Genomic DNA, 11,571 nt, shown 5'->3' on the forward strand with positions numbered 1-11,571 from the left:
AATCACATGGTGCTCTGGATGAACGCCACATTTAGGAAAGTTCTCCGAGAAGTCCTGATGGGCCTTCTCATCACGGAACCGAATGTAAAGAGGGGGAACGAGAGGATTGGAGGAAGAAGATAACCCATAACAAAAAGGGTTCCGAGTCAAAGTAGATTTGCACTTGGGTGCCATGCGCAATCTATTCGAGAGAGAGAGAAAAAACAGAATACAATCACAACCCAAAACATATAGATAGAAAAGAAAGGGTACATATGCATAAAAAGAATGCATGAACATGTGACATGTAAAAAAAATTGCATCATGAGTTCAACCCAATCCAAATCTATCAGCACACAATTTTCAACATATAAATACATATCTATATGCATGAAACATTGTGAAAATGTAAATGGAATGCAATGCATGATCATATAGCATCAAATAAGCTACACCCAACCCAAAAATTTCATAAAAGAAAAACTCAAAAGTTTTCATAAACCCCAAAAATTTCATAAAACCCCTAAAACCTAGGTCTAATGCGTGAAATGCATGAAGAAAGAAGGATTAAGGACCCTTACCAGAGGAGAAATGCAAGATCTAGGCCAAAATCCAAGTGGGGAAGGTGAAAGGAGTGAGGAAAGAGTGTTTAGAGGGAGAGAAAAGAAATTTCTGCCAAGGTAGAAATGAAAAAGTGAGATCTGATTTCGCATTGAACCTATTTAAACAAAACACAACTCGATGGATCGAGGATTTATCGTGATCTATCAAGCACTAAATCTCGAAAGATATGAATCTATCGAGGTGCTGTCGAGAATCTGTCGACAACAAAATCACCTCGATGGATAGAAAAGTTGTCGAGAAGCTATCGACCAGACAGAAACTTTCTCGATGGATTGAGAATCTATCGAGAAGCTATCGAGACAAATTCCAAAAAGCTTCGATGGATCGAATTTGCAATAAGATCTATCGAGATAAAAAGTCCAAGAGGCTTGATAGATAGAAAGCTATCGAGGAGCTGTCGAGAAGCTATCAAGCTTGATAAAAAGCAGTTTTTCAAAGAGAGGAAAAACACAAAGAAATGAATGCAAACAAGCAAGCTACTCAACCAAAGATCCAATCAACATTTTAAGCTTTCAAAAAAATCTCTCTGTAAAGTTGTAATTTACAACCATGTTTTTGTTGGCTTTAATTCCGTGCCAAATTTTATTGTAATTTTGTTCAATCTTATATACCCTATATTTCATGTAAGTTTTATTTGTAAAGGTTTTGTGTAAGAGAGAAAGTGTGTGAAGACTAAAGCTGTTTTCGCGGGTAGCTTGCGAGTAAGCTTCCTGCGAAGTAAAGCATATGTATTGCACATGACTAGAATGCAAAGTGTCAAGACAAGATGGAGACAGCTGGTTTTCGCGAGTGTCTCACGGGTAAGGCCTTCTCGCGAGATACCCGTGAAACATTCTATTTTGCTGAACTATCATTTATGATACACACTTTTTGTACCTACACTATATATACCCACATTACCCACAAATGTTGAGGAGTGCTTCTGAGAGAAAACCCTAGCCACTATCTTTGAGCTAGAGATTGTTATACCAACATTTCTCTACACAATCCATTGTGGTTTTTCCTTAACTCCTACCTCTCCATTTTCATATCCTTGAGAGGTTGATAGCCCAAACACTTACCATACCCTTTCAGAGTATCAAGTGAGGTTTTGGTGCTACTAGGAAGCATTGGAAGAAGCCAGGCTTTGGCAGATGCAATTGGGCGTATTGCGGGATTCGAAGAGCTAGACAAGACATGGTTCCGAGAAGCCTTGTTGGAGTAGGAGCTTGGAGGGATTACGTGCATTGGGTAGATTACGTTTAGAGGGTCTCTTGCTATTCGTGTATCCCAACTAATTGTCTAGTGGATCGATTACCGCTTGAAGGGCAGCGGAGAGGTCTTTCACCGAGTTCTTCGGTTTCCTCTTTGATAACGCATCGGTGTGTTATCTTATGTTTGCATTCTTCTTCCCTACTATTTTGCCTTTCAGTTTACTACTGTGTTATAATAAATATAGGTTAAAGTAGTTTATGTGTTTATCCACTCGCATTTACTCTATTCCACACTTAGTATAAATTAGAGTAAAATCAATCAAGCCGTAACTTTAATTTGGGGGTCTAAACAGCTCTTATATTTTCAACACATTTTCGAGCTTTCACTCTCAATAAGAAAATGCAAAACATTCATAGATCAAAAACACACACACACACACACACACACACACACACACACACACTAAATAAGTCTAACAAATTTTATATTTCAAAAACAAGTTAAGACAGTTTAGTGAGCATACATTAACACATGTATTCCTTGTGATGGCCAAATCACATTGTACCTGCGCATGTATCAAAAGTAGCAAAGAATATGTGTATTGTGTGTGAAAACATTGCAAGAAAGCGTTAGTGTCTCAAGTTATGACGATTTGAGATATGAGAAAATCAATTTTAACTCACACGTAATCATAACTGCTTGATGGGGACTATCGCCTTTGAGGTACATCCTATAACTCTCATATCTCCTAGAAACACACTTGCAACCATATTTAAAAGCATTTTGATTCTTTTTGCTTTTATTTTCTTTGCATATTCTTTTTTCTTTTTAGCATATCATGCATGGGCATATAAGAGAGAGAAGAAATACGCAATTATGTTAAGCTTTAAACATCACAATTCTGCTATGCCGAAGCACACAGATGTTATTTTTGATTGGCGGGCTTTAGTGGTGAGATGGTTATTTATGCCTTTCTCTTAGGATTTTTTTAGTCATCCTCGCAAAAAAGAGTAATATGAGTGTTAAGTACAAGAGATTACTTAATCGTACTCAACACAAACACGAGCCATAAAGCTCACTTGCTTAGTTATGCATTAAGATGCTCATCTAAGTTACAAAAGATACAAAGTTTAGAAAATTTTGTTTCAATGGCCATCCAAAGTACACAAGTACCAAAGTACACAAAACACACACTGTTTTTGTATTTTTCTAATTTTTCATTTTTTTTTAATAAAAAAGATGACGCAAAACTGAAAACAAACAAACAAAACATAACATAAAAATAGATGCACATGCATGAGGGAGGAAAAGAAGAAAAGATCACTCCATGGAGATTACACCAATGTTTTGGCATAGGAATTCAAACCATTTGCTATCAAGAGGCTTAGTGAACAAATCAGCCTTCTGATCATCAGTGTGAATGAACTCAAGAATGAGTGTGCCATCTTCGACAAGCTCCCAAATGAAATGCTGTTGAATCTCTATATGTTTTGTTCGAGAATGTTGAACAGGATTTTTAGAGATGTTAATGGCATTGGTATTGTCACAATAGAAGGTAAGATGTTCTTGACGAATACCATAATCAGGGAAGAGTTTTTGCATCCACAGAAGTTGGGTGCAAGATCTACCAGCAGCGATGTATTCAGCCTTAGTAGTGGATAAAAAGATGGAATTATGCTTCTTACTCATTTAGGAGACAAGATTATTACCCACATAAAAACAACCCCCCGAAGTACTTTTTCTATCATCAATATTACCAACCTAGTCTGTATTAGAATACCTAACTAAGACATCATTGGTGTCCTTGCTATACCACACACCGAAATTGGCAGTGGATTTGACATACTTTATGATTCTTTTCAAAGCAATCATATGAGACTCTTTAGGATTAGACTGATATCTAGCACACACTCCCACACTATAACTAATGTTAGGTCTACTAGCAGTAAGGTAAAGAAAACTACCTATCATGCTTCTATATAGAGAAGAATCAACACTTTTCATTAACAAATCAACAGTGAGTTTAACATTTGGGCTCATGGGGGTTCTAACAGAACTAGCAGATTCCAATCCAAACTTTTTCACAAGATTTTTAGCATATTTAGATTGAGATATGAATATTCCTAACTCTTGCTGATAGATCTGCAATCCAAGGAAGTGATTCAACTCTCAAATCATGCTCATCTTGAACTCGGCTTACATAAGCTTGGAAAAATTATGAGCAAGTTCATCCTTAGTAGACTCAAAGATGATATCATCAACATAGACTTGAGCAAATATCAAATCGCCATTTTCCTTTTTGATAAAGAGAGTTTGATCTGCTTTGTCCTTTTGTGAAACCATAGGAGACCAAATATTGTGTAAGCCGGTCAAACCAAGCTTTGAGTGCTTGACTTAGTCCATAAAGTGCCTTCTTGAGGTACAACACATGATCTGAAAAATGTGGATCAATGAATCCTTTAGACTGAGCCACATAAACATCTTTTTTTAAGGAACCTGTTTAAGAATGCAGTCTTTACATCCATTTGATAAAACTTGAACTTCAAGTGACAAGCTAGGGCTAGGAGAACCCTAATGGATTCCATACGAGCTACAAGAGCAAATGTTTCATCAAAATCTACTCCTTCCACTTGAAAGTATCCTTAAGCCACAAGACGAGCCTTGTTCCGGATCACATTTCCCTCCTCATAAGTTTTATTACAGAATATCCACTTTGTGCCAATGATGTGCTCCCCTTCCGGTCTAGGTACTAGGGCCCAGACATCATTCCTTTGAAATTGAAGCAATTCATCATGCATGGACTCAACCCAGCTTTCATCCTAAAGAGCATCCTCAACCTTGGTGGGTTCAACCTGTAACAAATAGCAAGAATAAGACACAAAGTTAGCAACGCATTCATCAACTGTACACTTTCTTAGTGTAAGTTCATTCATGTTTCCCACAATAACTTCAGAAGGGTGATTCAACTTGATCCTTGAGGAGGGTCCTTTCTCTTCTTGATCAACTACTTCTTGAACACCCTTAAACTCTGAAGGAAGAATTTCCTTAGGCATTTCCTCACTAATTTTCTCAGAACCATAATCTAAAGCTTCATCAATAACAACATTAATTGTTTCAAAAACCTTCTTGGTTCTTTTTTTGTACACCCAATAAGCTTTGCTAATGGAGGAGTATTCCAAAAATATTCCTTCATTACTTCAGGAGTCAAATTTTCTCACATTCTCTCTATCATTAAGGATGAAGTAAGTACTTCCAAAGATTCTAAAATACTTCACATTTGGCTTTCTTTCCTTCCACAACTCATAGGGAGTCTTCTTGGTACCGAGTCTAAAGTACACCTTATTAACCGTATGACATGCGGTGTTAACGGCTTCTCCCCATAAATTTCTAGCAACATCCTTGTTGTGCAACATGGCTTTAGCCATCTCCTGAATGACTCTGTTTTTTCTTTCTACTACACTATTTTGCTAAGGAGTAATAGAAGTAGAGAATTCTTGAGATATACTTGATCTAGTGCAGAAGGATTCCATGTATAAGTTCTCAAATTCTTTACCATGATCACTTCGATTTCAATCAATCTTCAAGTTCTTCTCATTTTTGCAATCTTGTACACAAGGCTTCAATGTGCTTAGGAGCATCTGACTTGGATCTTAGAAGGATGACCTAAGTATACCTGGTGAAACCATCTACCATAACCATGATGTATCTCTTTCCTCCAAGAGACTCAATTCTAGTTGGACCCATGAGATCCAAATGTAATAGCTCCAAAGGTCTAGATGTAGCTAATGTCTAAGTGCCTGGATGTTTTGCTTTTGTCTATTTCCCAAACTGACATGGTCCATACACAACATTGTTCACTCTACGGAGCTTTGGTATCCCCAAAATTGATTCATGCTTAAATATAATTAATAGATGTTTGTAGCTAGCATGTCCCATCTTTTGGTGCCATAGGCCTTCATTTGGAAAACGGATGCTATTGCACACAATATCAACATCAAGTAACAATCCATAGCAGTTGTCCAGAGTGCAAACACTGCTTGTGAGTTTCTTCCCAGACTCATTCAACACAAGGCATTTCCCTTTTGAGAACAGCACCATAAAGCCTTGATCACATATCTGACTTATGCTCTACAAGTTTACCCTCAGATCTTCTACATACAACACATTTGAAATGTCTAGCAGTCCAGGTAGAGAGATGGTTACCTTCCCTTTTATCTATGATTTACTCCCATTGTTGGTTTTTAGACCCCTTAAAACACAATTGGATGAACCTAGTTAATTAGCCAAGTTATTACTTAGTCCAAATTCCAGATCTAGGTTATCACAATCAAACAATCATATCATATCAATGTATAGTAACGGAAAATAAAAAACACAACGATATGATAACTCAGGAAAACCAAACCGGTAAAAAATTTGGGGAGGATTTAACCTAGCTATCCTCAAGGTAAAAAACGAATCCACTAGAAAGAATCGAAGTTTTACAATAGCGACTTAGACCACTAACATCCTATTGCTACCCATTAGTAGAAACTTATTAACACGACCACGTGCAAGCTCCGAGACCACAGACTCCTTTCTTTGGCCTTTGCAAAACTCAAACACCCACATTTATGACTTTAAGATCCCACTCAAAGGTTTAGCAACACAAACTCTTCTGTTTATGACTCTAAGACCACCCTTGAAGGTTTAGATCATCAACACCTTTGATAACTAGAGAAGGCAGCAACTTCTACAATACCGGATCTTGAGATTCTTCAAGTAATAACACTGGTAGAAAATATGAAAGAGCTTTTTAAGTACAAAACCCTAAATACAAAAGAGGTACACTCTTCTCTCTCTGAAAATCCTCATAAAAACATGCTTAGGGTTTCCTTTATATATTAAGAGAAGTAGATGTAAAACCCTAATCCTTAATAGGCTTGAACTACTGTTTGGGCTTAATTAAAATTCTACAGATACGACTTTCGATCGATCGAGCCTGTCTTTCGATCGATCGAACCAGATAGATTATGAAATCTTCTTCCTGCAGCTTATATGTTCTTGAATCTTGACTTGAATTACCTTGAGAATTGTCTAATAATACCTATAGACAAGATCTATATCTAAATAAGTTTGTGTTCCTGATTTGCCAATTGTTCTAAACTTTTAGAACCTAATACCCATCACCAAAGGTGACATTTCCACCTTTCTTGGACTTGAAAACCTTAAAGAGAGAGCGGTCTCCAGTCATGTGTCGTGAGCATCCATTGTCAAGGTATCACAAATATGTATCCATTACCTTAAATGCAGACTTCATCATAAAGCACACCTCATGCTTGCATGACAAATCAGTAGGAATGGTTTTCTCTCTAATATGCCATTTAAGATGGAAGCCTTTAAGTTTCACCCTTCTCAAATGAACTCCTCTGCACATTATCATTCTGAGACAGTCTAGTTTCTTCTTTGTTATACTAAGACCTTTTTCAATAATCCTTAAGATAGCTTTCAAATAACTTTTAGACTTGCATTTTCTGAAACACTCATTCAAATAGAGATTAGAGAAGCAAGTTGTATTTGAAATAAAAGATCTTTTCATGCCATTTGCAGCCATGACAACGGGGGTCAATGGATCACACAGGAAATATTAACCTTAATCGAAATGTGCCCGCTCTGATACCACTTGATAGGTCAAGAATGTATTGACCTATTTGGTAACTTAATCAATTAATTTAGCCAAGTGAAATTAATTAGATTCAATTACATGCAATAAGCATGGTAGCATAAACAAATCACCAAATAACTAAATGCAACGGAAATTAAATTTGAAACGGGTGATTTGTTTACAAATGGAGAAAACCACCGAGGCAAAACCCCACCGGGTGAATTTAAAGTCACCACTCCCGAGAATCCACTATTATCAAAACAAGCGATTACAAGTAAAATGAATCTCAGTACCTAATACCAACTTACAGTTAAGCTCTTACTCCAATACTCAATTGGACTTGTAATGTAGTGACAATCTTTCTTTTCAATACACAGCTCCCAGTACGTGACTAACCAATCGATGCACGGATCCAAGTATGTGACTGACACACCAACTTGAGAAAGATGTTGGCTGCAAAGTTCTTCATTTCATCCAAACGATGAAGATCAAGAAACTCCTTGGTTACAAAACCCTTGGCGCAAAGACGCAGCAACTTCTACAAAGAATATGATGACTAGGGTAATTTTGTCTCCGGTCACAATATGCATGCACAATCAATTTGCATTGAGTTACCTCACTTTGCATCACCTTTGATGGCCTTTAAAATAATCCTTATATATGTCTAGGATTGTGAGAAAAGAAACTCTACATAAATACACTTGGATATGCATGAAAACAGATCTGGAAATCTGAATTTTGTAATTCTCGATAGATATTATTTCTGTCGAGCATCAGCATTAAACCTTGATAGATATTATCTATTGAGCTATTTGTCGAGATTTAATGAACAACACTTCTTCACTTGTTTCTTGGACAGATTTGCATGGTTTCAATACTAGACATGAACTCTTGTTCCTTGAAGTACTAAACCCATCATAGATCTATCCAATTACAAGTAAAGTACGTTTTGTCAAAGGACTAGCCAATATACATAACATATGTCTCTAATAATATCCACATATGTCCTAACAAATGAGAAAACGAGTATTTCTCATGTGTAGATAATTTGAGCTATGAGGTGTATACAAATTAAGTGTGAAGAAATATTTTAGGCTATTATGAGCAAAGCCAAACAAGTATATTTAACAAATATATATATTCGTATGCTGCTATCAAAAATAATATAAAAAAAAACGAATATATTCATATGCCCAAGTAAGCATATTAAGTAGAAAATCCAAGCTAATGAATATATTTTGCAATATCATATGAAACTATCTCGTAATAAACGAGAATAGTAAGATAGAAAGTTAGAGAAACTATTTAGTAATAAATGAGGAGAGTAAAATAGAAAGTCAGTGAAACATATCTTAGTTATATGCATTGGCGAAGACAAGTAAAAGTTCACTTATCTTAGTTATATGCGTGAAGATAAATTGAAAAAAATAATAATAAAAAAACAAACTTTCTCTCTTCGTCGAAACAAGGGAGAAAATTGGCCTTTGCCCCTTTCGCGCAAAAAATCCAGCATTTTTCCTCATTTTCCCAAACTAATTAGGGAAATGCCCATATTTTGAAACTCGATTTTCTCAAAATCAAGTTTCAATGTAAAACTCGATTTGTAGAAAATCGAGTATAGGGAGATAAAACTTAAAAATAAATAAAAAATTGCATGGAACTTGAGTTCTTGGAGCTCAAATTTCATTTAAAACACTATTATAGGGCTCCCTGAACACAGCTATAGGTATGGGGCAATCAAACTTAAAATAAATAAATAAATAAAACTTGCATGGAACTCGAGTTCTTGGAGCTCAAGTTTCATTTAAAACACCACTATAAGGCTCCCTGAACGTAGCTATATGTATGGGGCGATCAAACTTTAAAAATAAAATAAAAAAAAAATAAAATAAAAAAAAATAAAAAAAACCTTGCATGGAGCTCGAGTTCCATTTAAAACACCACTATAGGGCTCTTGAACACAGCTATAGGTATGGGGTGATCAAAAAAAAAAAAAAAAAACTTGCATGGAACTCGAGTTCCATTTAAAATGCCACTATAAGGCTCCTTGAATGCAACTATAGGTATAGAGCGATCAAACTTATAAAAATAAAAAAATAAAAAATTGCATGAACTTGAGCTCCATGAACTCGAGTTCCATGCAATTTTTTTTTTTTTTTTTAATTTTCAGTTTGTTATAACTCGATTGTCCAAAAATCGAGTTTCAAAACATGGGCATTTCCCTAATTAGTTTGGGAAATGGGGCAAAATGCTGGATTTTTTTTTAAAAAAAAAAGGGCAAAAGCCCATTTTCTCCTTGGAACAAGTGCAAAGCATATGCAAGAGGTTAAGTGTGAATTATGGCAGCACCATATATATGTGGGTATTTCAATTTGTTCTTTATCATGAAAATGATGTACAAGAAGGAAGAAAGCATAAGAAAGCATAAGAAAGATAAGATACACCAAATTGCTCACTGTGAGATATTATGTGAAACAAGAAAGATGATAGGAGATTGGTAAGAGGGACAGAAAGGGCACTTGGAGAGTACTGCAAATTAAGGAAAGAAAATTACGGTGTACTTTAGAACCTGCTCAATTAATTAGAGAGAAAATGGATGCTTAATTAGGATTTCTCTAAGTGAAGTGGGCGTTTAGGTTTCGTACATGTTCAACAACTTTGGAATGCAATTGGATTCTAATCTATATATATATATATATATATATAAAACCAAAACTTTTGAAGCTCCCACAATTTTCCACATCAGCACAATATTAATAATAATACCACTATTTTATTTTTAAAACCGGAACCCAATTCTACCACTATTTTATTTTTCATTTTTATTTTAGGTTTTATACCCTTTCTCTCTTTTGCTGTTCTCTCTAGCCTCTGCCTCTCTCAATTCTCAAAACCCCTAAACCATATCCCATGGGCACTCTCTCACTCCTTCAGTGGCAAAAAGTGCCAGCCTCCTACCACCGTCATATACCGCCAAAGCCGCTACCAGTGCAGGTATTTTAATTTTTGTTATCTTAGATTTAGATATTTGGATTTGGTTTGATTAGGGTTAAAGGTATGGTATTCGTTTAGTTTGGATTTCTTAGCTTTTAGTTTAGCTTTTTTTCTTAGCCTTTTTGAGATTTTTTACCCTAGCTTCATTGATTTTTGTTTTGTATTCTAGAGTTGATTAAATTGTAGTTTTAGCTGCGTTTCTCTTTGTATCTGTAATTGATTGAGTTTGGGTTTGGAACTCTATAACTGAGTTTAGTACTATGATTTGACGATAATCAATTTGATTGTTTTTTTTTTTTGGTGGAAACTGAGCTATGGGTTTGAATTTGTTTAGTGGTAGTCTATGGTTGGTCTACATTTATGCTTGCTTTCAATCAATTTGATGTCAAAATTATGACTTAGGATCTGATCTGCTTTTGTTTACTTCAAATTAATTTACTTTGAATTAGTTCACATTTTAAAGATTAGGTTATGCTTGAAATAGCTGGTCTTCTTTCACTCTCAATGGAATATATATATATTTATAGATGACCCCAAAAATCCAGCTTTATGGATTTCCCTTTACTTCTTCTGATGTTTCCAATTCGAGTCTAAAATTCATTGCTCCATGGGTGGATTGAAGGGCCATGAGAATTAGTAATTGGAGAATATCCTATTCTATGAAGCAGAGTGCTTCTAAGTGGACTCACTTTCTTAGCCATCTATGTGTCAATACCTGGTATTTTCTAAAGCACTTTGTGTTCTGCCACTTTCATTATAAATATGATTACGCTAATAGAATTCTTTGTCATAATAGTTGCTCCACTTTTTTTCAATACTTAAAAAAAAAAAACATTATACATATACTTGGGAATTTTCATTTGTGAATGCATTATTGATTTGAGTAGGTGGTTTTGGGTCAATTTACTATTTTTTGCAAAATGTTTTTGAGTATATGTTGATAAAATTTTCTGTATTGAGCTTTATTTTCTTTTCTGTATCATAAATTGAAAGATGTATCTTGGAATTAAGTGGTGTGATATGTTATAACCAATAGTAGAATGTGGGGCTTCGTTGTCTTGGGCTACCCCAAAGATAGAACTCTGTGAATTGCATTTGCAACAAATGGTGAAGTCAGCTGTTTTGTAATTCTAGAG

The sequence above is a fragment of the Quercus lobata genome, chromosome 2 (genome assembly GCF_001633185.2).
Source record: "Quercus lobata isolate SW786 chromosome 2, ValleyOak3.0 Primary Assembly, whole genome shotgun sequence".
NCBI lineage: Eukaryota > Viridiplantae > Streptophyta > Magnoliopsida > Fagales > Fagaceae > Quercus > Quercus lobata.